The sequence below is a fragment of the Chenopodium quinoa genome, unplaced genomic scaffold, assembly GCF_001683475.1.
Source record: "Chenopodium quinoa cultivar QQ74 unplaced genomic scaffold, ASM168347v1, whole genome shotgun sequence".
Lineage (NCBI taxonomy): Eukaryota > Viridiplantae > Streptophyta > Magnoliopsida > Caryophyllales > Amaranthaceae > Chenopodium > Chenopodium quinoa.
Genome location: NW_018742800.1, coordinates 15,705 through 35,617, shown reverse-complemented (window position 1 = coordinate 35,617; position 19,913 = coordinate 15,705). Strand labels below are relative to the sequence as shown.

At 32.5% G+C, this 19,913-nt stretch overlaps 1 pseudogene; it reads right to left on the bottom strand.

Annotated features, from left to right (window-relative positions):
* Window positions 1-22: 22 nt before the first annotated feature.
* On the bottom strand, window positions 23-6,382 carry LOC110725018 (annotated as a pseudogene).
* Between the last annotated feature and the right edge of the window lie 13,531 nt (window positions 6,383-19,913).

Below are 19,913 nucleotides of genomic sequence, written 5' to 3'. Positions count from 1 at the left end.
ATTGCAAGTTAGAAAGACGATATTAAAAAAAAGTCGAGCGAATTAATTCCCATACAACATATACTGAAGCCTTACAATGATGATTGAATCCTAAGGTAAAGATGTCAGTAATCAAAGTCTAAGGCCAGTCTCAAAATGTAACCAAAGCCCCCAATGAAAAATTTACAACATTCTCAAAAATGGGCCAGTTACAGAGACTGATTAGGTCAAAATTTCTGGTTCCCAAAACCTCAGAAATAGGTGCTTCCCCAAGCACTCTAGAAATTAAATTAAAAAAGAAAAAAAGAATTTAAACAAGGCCAGTTCATATTTCCTACCTGAATTGAAGTGGCTTTTTTTAGACTAAATATTACTCCTCTACTAACAATAGCAAGGTCTTCACCAGTGCTTTCAAAAGGGTAGTTTTAATATGCAGAGCCACATGAAAAAAAAAAATTTACAGCATTCTCCTACAAACACCGGGCTCCAAGTCACCTCCTTAGTCCTCATTCTTCCTCTTCGCTGCTAGCCAGCTGTTGCCTACCCGGCTTTGCCCGAAAACTGGTGCCCATCGGAAATGGTTCCTACAAAAAGGAAATAATCAAGTCAGCGCCAGTTTTACGGGCAACCTGATCACAACAAACATGTTGGCTAGTGTATTCATATTTCAAGATTGGAAATTATAGTAAAGAAAATGAGTGGAAGGTTGTAATAAAGACGCAACATGGATCACACCATTGGCGATTTGTTGTGGAGTTTTTACTTTTTCCCAGCATTAACTCAGTTTCTTTTTCCATAAAAGTGCCTAGCTATGCATCATTTGTTGAAACTTGGATGTGAATTATATAGTTAACATTCAATACTCTATGCAAAATAATTGAAAGAGCCAAAGTGTCAACAAGAATAAATGACCTTCCAAACAGAACCATTTATGAACAACGTATGGGCTCAACGCTTACTGAGTTGCATAAAGAAATTTACCCTCATCATCAAATTTCATTTATCTTCTATATTAGGTAAGCTATATGAATACTATTAACCCTGATAAACCCAATGCAAAAAAGGTATTTTTACCAACTCTTGGTTCTTAGTTCTAACATTCAGAACTACCTAAATCTTGACCCATCTATATTGCTTCCCCAACCACCCAACCCACCATGAACTAGGTCCCACATCTCAATGCAATCATTATTTTCTGAAACATGTTACTTGTCTTAAAGAGATTTTATGTAATCTTTCATCATGCTATGGAAAATATTTATCTCAACCAAAATCCTTCAAATAATCGGACTCGTGAATTCAAAATGACAACTATGTATCGGACTGCGGAGAATAGTTATTTTTTTAATCATAAAGATAAAAGGAAGAGGCTGAGCAACATTGTGCCTAGTATATGAGCTAATCTTCAGATGTCGCAACTTACAAGGGCAATTACTAGAGAAAAGGTAGTACGAAAAAAGGCATTACATAAAGGCAACAGGCAAGTGGAAAGGAAGTACAAATAAATCCCAAAAACTTTACAGAAAAGAATATTTGTCGAACCTGATCTCCAGCATTTGGACCTTCTGTGTGAAACAGAATGGGGCGACACCGTTTATCCTCGTTCATCAAGCTTGAATTCTGGAAATGTGCAATAAGGGCTCCTTTTCCTTGAATGCGAGCATAAGCCAGAGATGCAACCTTTTCACTGTTGAACTTCTCCCACTTTCTACCTTCAAATGTCTGCAGAAGATTTTTGCTATTTAATTTTCTAAATCAACAGATTTTATGTAATTAAACACAAATTTCCATAAATCAAACCTGATGAAAGCCAACAATCTGGATAGGATCAATCATGTTGATAAATGCGTAGCCCATATTGCATTTATTCTGCCAGTTAAGCAAAGTGAATATTAGAAAGAGAAATATTTAATTTTTCCTAGTTCCAAAATAGTGTTGAGTTCCATACCTTAAAATCAATTGGCAAATAAATAAAATCATATTTTCCTCGATGCTGCTCATCAATTGTAGCCAAAAGCATTTTGGAAGTATACCTAGAGTCAACAAGGCATTGCATTAGAAGAGGAAATCAATGAAACCCATAGGGAGTTCAAGTTTAATCAAGTTAACAACTTCTCAAAAATAACCACATGGATTCAGCCGAGTGAATTAGTAAACTTGGTAACAAATTAACAATGTACGCTAGACAATGCCATAAAAGTAAAATCACCCTTTGAATACCAGAATTTAGATAAAAGCTACTGGAATGCAAAACAACGTACTTGTTAGGAATATTCTTTATCATCAGTGTTGTTCGATTGTCATCACCCCGCATGATACGATCAATGTTAAGCTCATAATGCTTCCTGTCAGCATGACTCAAGTTAGTTTCATTTCTGCTTCTTCTAACTCGTTCACTGGGAGAACCAAACGATGTTGGCAGAGAATTCATTGTGTTTCTCTCATGAAACAAGTGACTCATCTGCTGAGGAGATTGTATCCCAGCATTTTTCGACATGTCAGTTCCATGAACATGAAAAGCTAATAGGAGAAGATATTTCTCTTGCAGGTGATGCAGAAAATCCAGGAATACCTACACTCCTAATGGCACCCATCTGATAACCAGAGGTTTCATGAGACTCTCCAGCATATATTTGCTGTCGGTCCCAGATAGAAGCCTTCATTACTGGTGCCACAGGAGCTGAGCCCACCTGAAGATGATGCACTGGTGAAACCATATTCATCATCAGGTGTGGAGCCCTGGCGATCCGGAAAGCCTTCCAAGGTGATGTGCATGGTTAATTATTCAAAAAAGAAGGGGAGTTTCGGCATAAGCAAAGATCTAAGATGATGTTGCTGATACGAGTTAGACTTGCCTGCCATAGACTGTGCATGAACTCCACTTGGGGAAAAGCCATAAACTGAGGGGGAAAAAAAATTGTAAGCACAAGTGCATTGTAACATCCAAAAAGAAAATTTCCCGAGGGGAAAATAAAAAAAGAATCCTTCATATTCTGTTGTCTCCCAGAAAAAGACAATAACATGATTAAATAGAATAAACGGATGAAGGAACAAAGCTAAACATAGATGGTAAGAGAACCATAAACTCCTCTAAATTGTTAGATTTTATAGAACAAATCACGATCACAGGTAAATATAGGAGGTAATCAGATTATTAGTTGCCTAAATAAAAACAATTAGCCATCACCTATGGTACATCTTTCTCAACACAAACAAGCATTTCCAGTATATCCATTTCCAAGCTCTTCCAACTGCTAATAGTCAGTTAATATGTAACATGTATACTGCAGCTTATATTTGCAAATATTGTATCAAATACCATGGGCCAAATGTGACTTTGCATTCTATGAAAGCCTTTGGTTATATATTACAGGAAATATTTAAAGGTATTCCTGATTGCATTCAGAGTGGTTTAAAATTGCCAGTCAAAAGTAGATAGCTTCCACAAACATACACAAACAAGGTACTGGAATATAAAACAATAATGAAACTCATAGCTTACCACTTTCGCCGAGTTCCCTAGCATGCCCATTTAGCCCCAAATGATGAGTTTCCAAGTTGACTTTTTCAGAAACCCTGGACCGAAAGTCATCAGCAAAGCCATTCACATTGTCCAAGGAGTTCTGCGACATCATATTAACAACATTGTGCATTGGCACTTGAGGAGAATGAGGATGGAAATTTGGGATGCCTCTGTTATCAAGCTGCACTTGAGGAAAAGATTGGCTGCCCTCACTAAGACCGAATTCATTGCCAACAGATGGCATCCTAACCGGAGAAGGATACCCGTTGAAAATGCGAGAATTCTCATGAGGTGATGGATCACCTACCAAAGCACCAGAGGAAAGTCTCGCGGTGGAATGGATCCTTGCAGCATGATCCATCGCATGTACAGAACGCTGCTGGTTCTGGTGAATTCCCCAAGGATAACCCACATTTCTCCGGCCTGCCTGAAGATTCTCTTCTGCTTCTAACTCAATGCCGCCACTATAAGTAAACACGTCAAAATCTTCCAAATCATCATTGGCATTAGCATTGCCCAGATGTCCCATCTCATCAACCATCCCAGAAAACAGCTCTTCTTCATCGGGAAGAATATTATTGATTGCCTGCCCTTCACCATCTTCCAGAGATTTGAAAGGCTCCCCCTCGTCAATTTGGGGAGCAACAGTAGAAGATTGTCGAGACACATATTTATTGGATGACAGTCTAACTGGAAAAGACAAAACTACTATAAGCATAGCTGAGCAAGTCATCAGACAACTTCAAAGATATTAGGAAAATTTAATCAGCAGCAGAACTTACGCTTATGATTAACCAGCTCGGAGAGTGAACTGGAGAAAAGACTGCTTTCATTTTGAGCCCCAACGACACCAACAAGATGTCGGTCCCCTTTATAGTATGTCGAATCAAAATACACATCAGGTCGCGTCATTTTATTCTGGTTCATAGATCTCGATAGAGCTCTATGCACACCAATATTTCCGTCTTCTCCAACTACGTCGATCTTCTGCTCTCTGGGCACGGGGGATTGGGACATTGCCAAGCAATCAGACAGCTTACCCACAGCCGAAATTTTCTCCAAAGATGACAAAGTAACCATCTTTATTTCTTCCTGATTTCTGTACCAAATATCAAGTGGAAGCCTAAACAAGCAAGAATATAAATGAAACAGTATATCCCAAAGATAGAACTCCAGCTAATAACATCAATTTAGTGACAATTCTGAACAAAACCCAAAATTCTATTTTCTTAAAAAACACTCAACCCCACTTCTATGCATTAAATTCCTACATTAATACAAAAGATATACATATTTTCAGCAATTAATGAGATATATAATTTAACTCACATTAAAACTAATCTCACAGCAAATGTACCATGTATGTACCAACATCACAAGCTGAAATTCCTTTCAAAGACTCAACCCATCAGAAACAAAATCGAAATTTCGTAACAGACACCCAAAAAATAAAGAATTTGGAGAGAGAATTCCATCACCCAAAGACTGAAATTCAAAGTTGACGATGAATTACTAAAATTCTACAGGACTACAGATCATAAAAATAGTAAACAATTTTTCTTTTTTTAATACTACAAGAGAATACAGATCAGAACCAACAAATAAGATAAGGACTTGTTAATTAGCTACTTTGCAGGTAAAAGGTAGGCATAGCAACAAAACTTTAGTTATTTTTTATATTAATTAATAATTTAATATCATATCATATCACATAAGATGTCGATACCAACTAGCTTAGTTCTTTAAAAGTCTAGAGGTGGAACCCGAGATCAAATCCCGCGTACATCATTGCCCGTATCTTACCCTAACACCGAAAAATCATATCTTATAAGATTATACCACTACCTAATTTGAAAGCGGACCAAATTCTAATTGGGTCATAATCATAAAAAGAATCCCCATTTCCGCGTTTTCTGTATATTTTAATTTAAACCCTCTGCTTCAATTTTCATCTTCCCAAAATTACATAATCCGCAACCAAACACCAAGACGTCAAGAAAGATTATGAAATTTAAAAACTTTATTATAAAAATTCATAAATTAAAAAGCGTCTAATTTAATTAATTTAAAAAAATTAAAGTAAACCAATCAATTAGTCATTATAATATACTACGAAGGAATATAATTAGGTGAACAGGCTACGAAATTAAAATATTCAAAAAATTCAGACCAACAAATGAAATTCGAGAATTGAATTTTTTTTAATTTTATTTTTTTTTAATTTTTATAAAAAATCCGACACTAAAAATAAAATTCGGACATATAGATCGGAGCTTGATTTTCTCATTTTTCTGATTTTCTTACTTAACACCCACCAAAAAAAATCAAAAAAAAAATACAAAATATAATTAAATTAAATAAAAAAAACGTACCGTACAAGTTTAAACTACCAACACCACCATGAATTTCTCTCTCTTCAACTTTCTTCACGAGGAAAAAAAAATTAAATTAAGAGAGGAAATTTAGAGATCTCCTGCATTGCAAAATTCGCAAAAGAAAAGCGAAAAAAAATCAATTAAATTTGTGAAAAATTACCCTTGATTTCAATTCCGGTAGGATCCGTGAAATTGAAGAGAAACCCAGAAATTCCCAGAAAAAAGTTATAAAGATCAGAATCAAAGAATCTACAGTAGGTGAACAAATTGTACTTGAAGAAGATGATGAAGGAGAAGAAAGAGGAGAGAGAAAGAAGAGAGAGAAAGTAAAAGAGAAGAAGGAAGGAGACAAAACAGAAAGGCAGTTCAGGCTAAGTAAGAGAGAGAGTAGAGAGAGAAAGAGGAGAGAGAAAGAAGAGAGAGAAGGAGAGAGGTGGCCTGGTTTATCTTTTGTTTGTTGTTGAAAGGGGATGAGATTTGACACATGAAAGACTTATGAGTACTCGGACAAAAAATAATACGAGAACAACCCCATATATTATATTTTATTATTATTTTATAATATGATAAAACTATATTATTATTATAATATTATATATGATATGATAAAATAATAAAAATAATTGTTGATGAAATGGCAGTGTGTAGAGTAGAACAAAGAGTTTAAGTTGTAGTGGTAGTTTTTAGAGACGAGGAAATTGAGTATTGGTGCCCTTTTCTCTCTCTTGAGTTGTGTGTCACAAGGTAAGAGAAACATTATTTGCATGAACTAATCAATTTGCATTGCATTGCTTTCATTTCCTTTCTTTTCATTTCCCCCATTTTTATGGTTTTGTTACTATTTTGAAAACTTTATTTATTTATTATGAACTTTTAATGGTGTTGAAATTGGAACTTGCAAGACTTGTCAAAGTTATCCTTTATTAATGGAGTTAGTTACTACTATCATGTAATAAAGAGCATTGTTTGTTTTTATTGTAACTTTTTCTTTGTACTTATACACCATTACATTATGTTTGATGATGGGTACGAATTACGATGAAGATTGCGCGGTTAGACTGAGTGTAAACCGTATTTGTAAGTTGAGGTGTTTCTGGCTTTTTAGATCCATGTACTTAACATATTAAGGGGAAGATTATGGTGTTTTGTACTCCTTATCTATTGTAACAATATGTCAATATTGATTGTTAGAAAGTGTTATTTTTGCTCTTGAGAAATTTAGGATTTGGATGATTGTTTTATTATTTAGTCATTCTCTTCAAAAAAAATGCATTAGACAATATTACCACAATTTTAGTTACATGTTCTAAATTACTCAAACTGTTATTATAAAAAATAAAATTACAAAAATTAAAAATTAAAAATTAAAAATCATAAAGATATTCTATTGAATTTGAAGTTTATAAAGAATGAAATTTGGGGCATGTTTTCTTCATCTTAAGTTCAGTTCAACTCCAATCACTCTAATTCAGCTCATTTCAGTAAATCGAAATAGGCTCTAAATCTTAGATGCTGATAAAATTGAAAAGACAATTGAGATTTGAGGAAACTAAGGGCCTGTTCTGGATGATTAAACTGAATTGAATTTAACTAAATATTTTATGAGAGAAGAAAATTAAAAAACTAAATTAAACTGAAAATAATCTGAAGAGAACATGCCCGAAGACAACCTCATGCTTGCCTTCTCTAACATTTGATCATTAATCTAGCGATTTAAATTTAACGCTTATTTATGTAAGTATCGTAATATTACTTTGGTTACATTTCATTACCTTAATAAGAGGAAATCTTCTCTCATAACACTTTAATAATCTTAACCCTAAGGGTTTGTTCTATTCAACTTATTTTCAATCCAATTCAGTCCAGTTCTTAATTTCCTTCTCTCATAAAAAATTCATTTCAGTTCAGTTTAGCTCAAATAAGTTCAGTTCAGCTCAATTCAGTTAATCAAAATAACCCCTAGTGTTCCAATTCCCAACATGGCCATAGTCATTGATGTTATCGTCATCCTCATCTTAATGACATCTATCATCTAATAAGAAGATTGAATAACTTTCGCTGGTTGTTTATTTTGTCAAAAACCATCTTTGATCTCATGAACTTTAGTGTTGTTAAAACATCTAGCTTACTTTTCATGTTTAAAATGTTGAAACAAGAAGAAATTGTGGGTTTCCCTAAAATCAATTAACCAGTTTTGCGTGATAGGTTACATTACCATATTGATGTGGTTACACACTATGAGAGTCTCTGATTTTGAGCAACAAGTTTCATATTTTGGGTAATGAGGCACAAAATTGGATGATGAGCCTCAAATTTTAGATAATGAGTATCATATACTAATGGTTTGTTCTCATACGTTTATTTTCAGTTCACTTCAGCTCCTAATTTCCTTCTCTTATAAAATATTCATTTCATTTCATTTCAGTTCAGCTCAGTTTAGTTCAGTTCAGCTGAGTTCGGTCTATGAGAACAAGTCCTAAATGCTAAGTCTTATATTATTAGACAATGATGACTCTAGAAATTAATGCAATGAGTCTCTTAGATTGGATGCTAAGGCCTTGTTTACTTCGACTTATTTTTACTTATTTCAAAAAAAAAAAAATCAAATCATATTAAAAAAAAATAAGTTCATATCAAATTTTGTACAGTTTTTTTATCGCTAAATATCTTTAATATCATAATGAAAAAAATTATGAAAATTACATATTCATAAAATACACAATATTACGAATCTAACAAGACCTCACATGAAATATTTTTTCCTTATGGATTATTGTAAGTTAAAGGTCAAAATTTGGTTAAATCAGATGATCACATCAGACCAGACTAGATCAGATAAGTTTTGATAAAGTGAGTTGCCCTAAGCCTCGCATTTTGGGTGATTAGTCTTAATTAATTTCACATCATGTCATATACTCACATTGCACATGTGAAGACACTGTCTCACACTCTCACCCAATACTTTTACTTAATGAAATTACTAGGTGAGATTTTTCTCCTAATTATCAATCTCGATTATTCAATTTGGATAGGTACTTGTTGCTATTCTTGCTAATGTGGTAAGTATTTTTTTGCTTATGAGAATAAGATAATCGTTTTCACTTAATTACTTTATTTCATAATGGTAAGAATTGTTATTAGTGGGATCAATCCCCACTAGAAGCAATATGACTTTGCAACTCCTTTTGTATGCCCCCGGTTTACAATAATTTTATTATACATCGAACATTTTTGCGAAAAGTGATCCTTTTTCTTTATAAAAGTGACCCTTTTTTTTTACAAAAGTGACCCTTTTTATTAAAAAAAGTGACCTATAGTTTCACAAAAGTGACCCTTTTTTTCATAAAAACATAGTATCAAAAAAAAAAAAAAAACATAAAATGCAAAAGTTAACCCAATGGCTCTACTTTCATCCTGTATCTTTATCTCTCCTCAAACTAAACATTTCCACCATTAACAAACCTTCAAATTCTCTCTCCTCCATCAAACCCTCAACCCCCTTCTCCCTCTCCGTTACCAACTGCAAGTTCTCATAATTTTCCCTTCAACGCTGTCGTCATCGCCACCTTCGCCGCCACCATGTTTGCCACCATCAAAGTAGATAAGGTGAAATGATAGATACCCACAATAAGGTATATATGCAATTGGGGTTGAGGTATTCGGAGTTGTTGTAATCCCGGACTTCAAACTCGACAAATCGAGGGATGGGGGGAGGCCAGCGGCGCTGGAATCGGGGGATTAGGGTGGTCAGCAAGGTCGAAATCAGAGGGGGACGCCGAATTCTTGGGAGAAGCTAAGGGAGTGGCGACAGGATTGGTGGTTTGGCGGTAGGTGTTTCAGCTCGATTTACACTAATTTAGTGTAAACTGAATGTTATTGTAGGGAATATATTTCAAGCGTTAACCCCCTAGGTTGAACCCCACTGTGATCATACACTAAAGTACGGTGCAGTGGCGTCCAAAAGGGAAGAAGATAGAGCAAAAGAGTCGCCAACAAGTTTTAAGAACTTGTAAACCGTTCACATGGTGAAGGTTACACCCCTTAACGATCCAAGAGATCGTCAACTCCATAAGGTCTTGAACCAAATAAGGGTTCGGGGATGAAGGTACAAATCCAACCTAAAAGAGATTGAACCTGCCCTAATAATAGGCCTCTACTTTATTCTGATCGTATTCATGTGCGCTTTCTGATTAACATGCAATCATTAGGATTAACCCTAAACTTGTTTATCTATGTTAGTTGAATTTTGATGCACAAACAAACTATTACTGGCGATCACTTGAATTATAATCATATTAACCCTAACAAGATTATTAATTATCTTATATAAGCGTGATTACAAATACAAAATTCACTTTAAACATGCATAAAAGGTGTGATCAAGCAATAACAATAAAATATCAAGCAACATAATAAATAATCATAATAATTATAATCATAACAAAAATAATCATGATAATAACAATTATAATAATCATAATCATAATAATCATGTTAAAGCATAATAATAGCAAGATCCTAGGCATGATACTAACAAGATTAATAACAAACCCTAGCATGTCACTAAGCAATAAAAATCAAATCTTTAACCCTAACATGATACTAAGAATCATAAGTATTAGGAAGAATATAAAAGGCATCATAGAAATCATAATTGATATTAAAATTACCCTAGACATGATACTAGGAATCATAATAACAATCTAAGCATGAACTCTATATCATAACATCAATAAAAACCATTAAAGTACTTACTTTGATGACTCGTACCTCTTTCTAATAACAAAATACACACGTTAGTAACTTCAAGGAAAATATAAAATCAAACAATTAAATTAAATAATTGAAAGAGAGATTTGGGACCAAACCCTCAGAAATTAAACCTTTCACGTCTAGGGAGAAGGCAACTTCGAATATGGCTAGGTGTGTCTAGATCTAATGAATGCGGAATTTTGTATGTAAAAGCTAGTTTAGAAAAGAGAGAGAGAATAATCAAGAGAACCTTGATGAGAATTGGTGGATTGATTTTTGAAGAGAATGAGAGAGAATTGAAAACTGGGTTTTGATGAAATCTGGTTTTAGATGATTATAATTGAAAACTGATTGTAGGTGAATGAAAACAGAGTTTTTACGACGTTATTTATAGAGAAAATCAGCCAAAAAGATAAAAATATCAAAACAGAGCATTGGCGCACGTAAAACGAGATTGGCGCCAACGCTGGCTGTTGGCGCCAGGCGCCAACACTAGCTCTAGGCGCCAAGCGTAGCGCCAGGCGCTACAGCTGGCGTTTGGCGCTAATCTGGAAAATTACGCGTTTTTCCTAAAATCAGATAAAATTACCGTACAGGAGGATAAAATCGTATTTTCCTCAAAAATACTCTTTGATTTTAATTAAAACTCTGAAAAGTCAACAAAAGTCAATTTATCAATGCTAATTGAATTAGGAATGAAAAGAACCTTCTAGAAGAATCTAGAAGACTAAAACCATTCCTAATTTGCATTAGGAATGATAAATTATATTAGGCCCTCCCCTAGATCATTGGGCCGCATATAAGGCTCAAACCGGGCCCAGTTTAGTAAATTGGCCATAACTTCCTCAATATTCATCGGAATCGGGCTTATAATGTATCGTTGGAAAGCTCTTGTCAAGCCTCATCCAACTACACTATTATTGGACCCATATCATGGACCAACCAAACTGGATTGGTTGTTTTCTTAAAATAAGTTTTCAAAAACAGAGAGAAGAGAAAAGAAATTAAAACTATCCGCAACACTAAACTTTCCACACTTTTGCTTCATTCGATTATGACTCGACGTGAAAGGTACTCATCACCGGGTTTGATTTTGGGGAGACACAAATAAGTGTCTACAGTTAATAAATATTTGTAATGACTTTGAGTTCACATACTCTCTCCACCACTTTCAAGGGATCTATCCTTCTAAACCAAATAGTTATAGTCTTATAGATTATAGTAAGTCAACAATATTTATCATTTTACTTTATAGTTTAAAAACAAATGGGCATTGATCACAATAGGTTAAAAGTTACTTGCTTACTATACTTTTGTTTTTCATTTTTTTTTTCGCAAGTTATTTTGTTTGTTTTTGGCAACAACTTATAGTTGCTACATTTTTTTGAATCCCAAGGCCATGTTCGGGAAAATTAGTGGTACTTGTTGGCTTTCGCGTACAGATGTTAAGACTAATATGATTATATCTGTGTAGTTGAAGATAGAAAATCAACTCCAAGATACGCTAATAATCATTAAAATTCAGCCTTTGTTAAGCGATTACAAAATTTATTATTTTTTAAAATTCTTTTAGGTCGTAAATAAAACAATAATTATTTAAGATAATTAAAATCAAATGATATTTTTTTATTAAAGTTGATTGATGAAAAAAAAATGTGCCACAAAAATTTTACATCACATATACACTCAAAAATGATGTATACTTATAATTCGTACATATACATATATACATACATACATACATATGTATATATACATATATATATATATATATAAAAATAAAATAAAAAAAACCTAGTATTTGGGTGTATGCAATGTCCAGATCAATACATTGAACAATGTACATCTTTCATGACTCAATCTCCCCGCATTTTATATTTATCATATTGTCATTTATTAGATTTTGATCTTTTGTTGTCAAAGGGGACATAAAATATGATATAGCTCAATGTTTGCTTCAATCAAGCAAAAATGGCTAGCTTAGGCTAATTTAGGTAGCAAATGAAGATTATATATGGCATAATGTAATCTTAGGCAATCAATTTAATTGGCCTTCAACCAAGCAATATACTAGGTAAATCTAGGTAGCAATTGAAGATTATTATATAATGTAATCTTCTTCATAATAGGTAAGAAATCCATACAATATTTGAGGTTACTTAATTAGTATTGTTACTGATTACACGAGAAGGAGATTTGGCAAGATAGAATAAAACTCACATATCTAACACCTACAACTGTGCCACGCCAACCTCCCTCACTTGAGCTCTGCGTGTATGTGCATGTGTGCAAATTTTGCAGCCAATACTAATTTTGCAGTCAATACTAATTTTGCAGTCAAATTTTGCGTGTATGTGTATGTGTGAAGGGGAGGGAAGAAAGTTGAGTTTTCCTTCCAAATCTCTCCATCGTTGGCGATATTAATTTCTTACAATTTAATCCTTCATTTCTATTCCCTCCAATTCCTTTTCTTCCTCATTTGTTATTCAAATGAAAGATAATCAATCCCTCCATTTCCCTTCCCTTCTTTTCCTTCCATTTCCTTCAATCCAAACAAAGTGTAAGGCTCAAAAAGAGTTTCCTTTACGCTTTGTTTGGATAGCAAAGAAGGAAGGAAAAGAAGGGGAGGGAAAATGAAGGAAGGGGAGGGAAAAGAAAGGGAGGGGAGGGGAGGTGAGCTCCATTTTCCTTCCAAATCTCTCCAATTTTGGAGAGATTATGGTTATTAAAGAGAGAGGAGAAATAGATCCCTCCCTCTCCTTCTCCTTCCTTCCCCCAATCTTTTACCCAAACAAGAGATTTTGTCCCCCTCCATTTCTCTTCTCTTCTTTTCCTTCCATTTCTCCCTATCCAAACAAAGTGTTAATAAAACTTAATTTTTAGTTTTCCGAATATAAACATTGCATATAAATATTGGGTCATGGAGTGGGAGTATGGCCTGGTGTGTACCACCTCGCCAATCTAATATGTGTGTGCGCGCGCGCGTGTGCGTGTGTGTTATAATAAATTTTAGTAGCAACCAATTAAATATGAGATTATTAAATATAAATATATATATATATTATATATATATTATATATATATTATTTTTAAAAATTCAAACAAACCGTGCATCTCACGGGCTTCATCTAGTTTGCTTATATGACAAAGATTAATATAATTAAAAAAAAAGTAAATTATACATATTTGATTCATTAAATTAAATTAGTGTGTGGCATGGCACGAACGACACTCCGAACCGGGTCATTTCTATAATTATTATATGGAAAAATACACTTTATTAATCCCAACTTTGGTCAATTTACTTTAAATAATCCCAGCTATCGATTATTCTACAGTAATCCCAACTTTCACCTCTGTTTTTTTTTTCTAACAATCCCAAAAACCGGTTACCTATTAAGAAGGTTATTTTATTAAAAAATAAATTAAAATGCCACTTGTCACATATTGATTGGTCGAAAAAAATTAAAAAAAATTAAAAAAAAACAAATAAAAACACCACAACCACCCCTATTTCCCAACTCCGGCCACCTGTAAACCTTTCCCAGCCCCATCTCCGCCTCCCTAGCACCACCGGAAACCACACTCTCCCTCGTACACCACCAACGTCGTCCCTAACAGCACTCTCACACCCCTACTCCGCTGTCGCATACTCGCACCCCGCACAACATAGCCCTCACCACAAAACCCGATGCCGCACTGCCCAAGCGACCCCTTTCCGTCCCCGACCACCGATCAGGAAACGACATCCCCTCCTTAGCCCTTCCCTCGAAATTAGAAAAAAACCCCAAATTCGGGCCCATAAAACCAAACCCCATCCCTCAAAACCGCCCATAATCCATGGGCAGTTTTGGGGGGCGGGATGGTTTTAAGGGTCAAATTTTGGGCTTTTCGTCCGATTTCGGGGCTGGGGCTGTGAAGGGGAGGTCATTTCCGGCTCATTGGTGGGGAAAGGGGTGATTTGGGTGGTGCGGCTGTGCGGCTAGGGTAGAAGGTGGCGGGTGGGGTTGGAGGAAGTGGCTGCTTAATTTTTCTTCCTTTTTTAAATTTTTTTTTGTTTTTTTTTTAACCAATGACAATCCGACACGTGTCTAGCAACCTACAATAAGAGGTTGTTGACTTTTGTTGACCGGTTTGGGATTGTTAGAAGAAAATGGAGGTGAAAGTTGGTACTATTGTAGAATAATCGATAGTTAGGATTATTTAAAGTAAATTGGCCAAGATTGGGATCAATAAAGTGTATTTTTCCTTATTATATATATAACTTTCTATATGCATCATAAATATTACTCCCTCTGTTTTCAAATACTTCATTTTTTTGTGAACGGAATTTTAGGAGAGATGGGAAAATATATTAAAATATGAAGGTAGTGGGGTAGGTGAAAAATAAATAATTAGGATATTAATTTCTTACAATTTAATCCTTCCATTTCTATTCCCTCCAATTCCTTTTCTTCCTCATTTATTATTCAAATGAAAGATAATCAATCCCTCCATTTCACTTCCCTTCTTTTTCCTCCATTTCCCCTATATATATATAGGGGAAGACTCTCGTAAGAATTTTTCTTATGTGAGAACACTATTTATGTTCTAAATTTTTACTCGTATGTTCTAAATTTTAAATATGATGTTCTAAACTTTTACTTAGGTGTTCTAAATTAAATCAAATGTTCTAATTTAGTACTCACATGTTCTAAACCATAAATTAGTTAAGTTTGATGTCATAAACTTTAAATAACTTGTTCCAAAATTTTAACTTATATGTTCTAAATTTTAAAACGTGTGTTCTAAAATTTATAATTATATGTTCCATATTTAAAGCGTATGTTATATTATTTTACATGTATGTTCTAAAATTCTTTACTCACACTTTCTATATTTTATATAGTTTGTTCTAAATTTTTATTCACATGTTCATAATCTTAAATCATATGTTCTAAATTTTACTCATATGTTAAAAATTTGTAAAGCAAATTTTATAAAATTTTAATCACTTGTTCTAATTCTTAAATCTAATAATCTAAACATATTACTCACACAAATGTTCTAAATTATTACTCATATGTTCAGAATTTTAATTTGAGTCACATGTTCTAAATTTTTACTCACATGTTCTAAATTTTAAATCAGTTCTCACGTAAGTATGAATTCTCACATATGGACCTATTCTCACCGGATCCCTATATATATATATGTATATATATATATACATATATGTATATATATATACATATATATGTATATATATGTATATATATATACATATATATGTATATATACATATATATGTATATATATACATATATATGTATATATATATATATATGTGTATATATATATATATATATATATATATATATATATATATATATATATATATATATATATTATTTTTAAAAATTCAAACAAACCGTGCAATACGGGCTTCATCTAGTTTGCTTATATGATAAAGATTAATATAATTATAAAAAAAGTAAATTAAACATATTTGATTCATTAAATTAAATTAGTGTGTGGCATGGCACGGACGACACTCCGAGTCATTACTATAATTGTTATATTGCAATATATAACTTTCTATATGCTAAATATTACTCCCTCTATTTTTAAATACTTACTCCATTTTTTCGTGCACGGAATTTTAGGAGAAATTGGAAAATATATTAAAATATGAAGGTAGTGGGGTAGGTGAAAAATAAAAAATTATAAAAACGCAAAAGTAGTTGAGAAAATTAGAGAAAAAAGAATATGAAATTAATAAAATATGATTTATGTTGGGTCACTAGTTGTAAGAAATGAATTAAATATTTTTTAAAAATTTCTAAATAAGGAAATGGGGCAACTATTTAAATACGGTCGAAAATGAAAAGTGAAGCAAGTATTTAAAAACAAAGGAAATATATATATATATATAAGATAAGGTATTGTGTCCATCTGAAATGTTGACAAAATGTATCGTCAGTCCGGACTGACAAAATGTAGATTTTAGATATCCTCAATTGGCGAGATGATATCCTATATTGGCTAGATGATGTCCTCTATTAGCTGGATATGTCCTCTATTGGCTATATGATATTTTTTATTGACTAGATGATATTTCTACTAGTTGTATGATATCCTCTACTAAGTGGATGATATCCTTTATTGACTATATGATATCCTTTATTGGTTGGATGATATCCTCCATTGACTGGATGATATCCTCTATTGGACGGATGATATTTTTACTAGCTAGATGATATCCTCTATTGGCTATATATATGATATCATGGCTGGATGATATCATATAGCCAATAGAGGATATCATCCAGTTATGATATCATATAGCCAATAACGGATATCATCCAATCAATAGAGAATATCATAGACACAATCACAAATGATATCATATAGTTAATAGAGGATATTATCTAACCATGATATCATATAACTAATATAGAATATTTTCCAGCCAATGGAGGACATGTATAACTTGTTTGAGGATATATATAATTTGTTTGATAATATGTATAACAATGCTGGAACCTCCATTGAAGTGCTCGTACAAAAAGTCATGGGTAAACATAAGTACATAACTTACTCATTTCTCAACCAAAATACATGCGTATGTTATCAAAATGCTCACAATTCAACATACAATTATGTGAGACAATCAATTTCAACAATTATACATCACATAAGAAAACCCCAATTCGATTTTTAGGCATTTTTCAAAAAATTCGAAAATCTCAAGCTTTTGCTCTCTTCAGCCATGAATGACCTTGCTCCTCTCCTTCGCCGTAACCACCTCCAACTTGTCATCGGGTGGAAAATTGTTCTTCATCAATCACAAGAAGATGACGATGAACTGATACTTTCTTGATTCTCGACTGACAAAACACTGGGTGCGGTTTGCCGCACCCAATACTTTGTGTATAAATAAAAACCCTAATCAAATCTAGATATATAATTAAAAGCGTTAAATATAAAAATATAACTAAAAGTTGGCTAAAATGGTTAGACTTTCAACTTAATTATTGGAAAAACTTTTGTACACACCCGATTTATACTAATATTATTGTACATCGAGCACTAAAAGGGTAAATTTTAGCTAATTTAGGGTAATTTTTTGCCTTTTCGAGAAATTTTAAACATAATATAATTTTTATATAGCTAGAAAACAAGAAAAGTTTTATAAAAGTAATTTAATTACATTCATTCACTAATAATTGAATTTTAGTCATTTAAAATGTGATTCTTTACTAATAAAGCGTAGATAATTTTTATTTGTATTGGGTTACTTTTATGCATATTGAGATTTTTTATTCATTTCAGCGGTAACTTTTGATCACTTTAGGCCATCTTTATAATGGATGTACAATAATTACTGTACACCCAATTTTTTTAAAAGTTTTTGTAATTATTGTTAGTCATGAGTTCAAATACGAACATATCATTTTTATTAGTATTAAAAAATAGGATTTTTTGACTTTTACCACCAAAAAAAATCACGAAATTGTTTTTTTACTACCTAAAATTTTAAAAGTTGTATTTTACCACCAAAAAAATTTCTAAAAATTGGTTTTTTACCACCTACCGTCAAGAAAACCGTTATATTTAACGGTTTAAAGAAAAACTCTTCGATTTTCGTGCGCAAAACATGTTGTTCATAGGTTTAGAGGGGCATTTTGGCCCTATGGGTTCAATTTGAAGTCGGAATTGACAAAAAATAATAAAAAATGCCTCATTTTGCGTGTTTCACGCGAACCGAGGTATTATTAAATGCACAAAAAGAAGCATTTTCAATCATTTTTTGTCGATTCCGACCTCAAATTGGTTCCGTAGAAACAAAATGCCCCCCAAAACTCCTAAATATGATGTGTTTGGCACAAAAATCAAAGAATTTAAAATATTCCGTTAGGTTTTTGACGGCAGGTGGTAAAACATATTTTTTTAATTTTTTTTTGTGGTAAAATAAAACTTCTAAAATTTTTGGTAGTAAAAAACAATTTCGCGATTTTTTTTGGTGGTAAAAGTAAAAAAATCCTAAAAAATATTGACTGACACTATAAAGATCATTTCTATTTGTATTTAAAAAAATTGATTGTGGATGGAGTTTTGTTCAGTTCAAATGTTTTAGTTTAGTTAAATCTTTAATTTTAAAAAATATTTATAATAAAGGATCAGTAAAAAATAATTTCAATTAGGTATAATTAATTCCAGTTCGGTGAAAATAATTTATAATCAACATATATAATTTCAATTTAACTTGAATAATTACAGCTCAACAAAAACAAGATGAAAATAACTTAATCTTAATCCAAAATTAATATTTAAACAACATCCATGATTGACTATTCACATTTATATATATACTAAAGTAACAACCGCTGATGTAATCAATGCCTACGTTTCACTTTCTTATTCTCCAAAATACATGCATGCATGATGTCATATTTTTCCTTTACGAGCTACCCTGTTTAACATTGCTTTGAAAATTAAATTCCATTTGAAATTTGAAACTTTTGGTTTTCTATAGATATTATGTTATTTAGTTATTTATGATTTGTTAACAATAGTTAATAATATAATTTAATTGAAATTTCCTAATTAAAAATGAAAATTATGCACTTTTGGCCTTTTGGGAATTGTATATTCATATTTAATCAAAAATTAATAGGAAAACGGAGAAAATAGTTATTTTATTTCAATATGTGTTAAAAGTTTATAATTCAATTCTTATAATAAAACCGTGCATCGCACGGGATTAACCTAATTTAAAATAATTCACCACCCAAACAAAAATTACCCTTATTTATGACACCCAAAATTATTATACTACGTATGTACTTCTTATATAGTGCTATCAAAATAATTTTGATTCCAATCAAATTTAATTAATATTATACCCTGTAATACACAAGCTCACATAAATAAATCTCTGAATTTGAAGTTTTAGCTGGCTAACTGCTTTTCTTACCTACCAAATTTTGCACCCTACCGTTTAGCTAGTGCGTGCCTAACTTCAAGCCCATTTACTTCAACTTTTTACCATTAACATACTTGTAATTTTAGTCCTAATTAAAAAAAAAAAAATTACTGTCATTTTAATTACAGTAAGAACTTTTATAGCAGTTGCTCCTAAAAAAATACTCCCTATAATAATATTTAATTAAAAAGTCTAAAGCAGTTATGATTAGCTAAGAAAAGCAGGATTAAAATAATAAAGAGGGAAAGAAAGGAGTAGAATTAATGACAAAAAGCCAAATAAAAAAGATGGAGGAAGTTATACTCATAAATTGGCT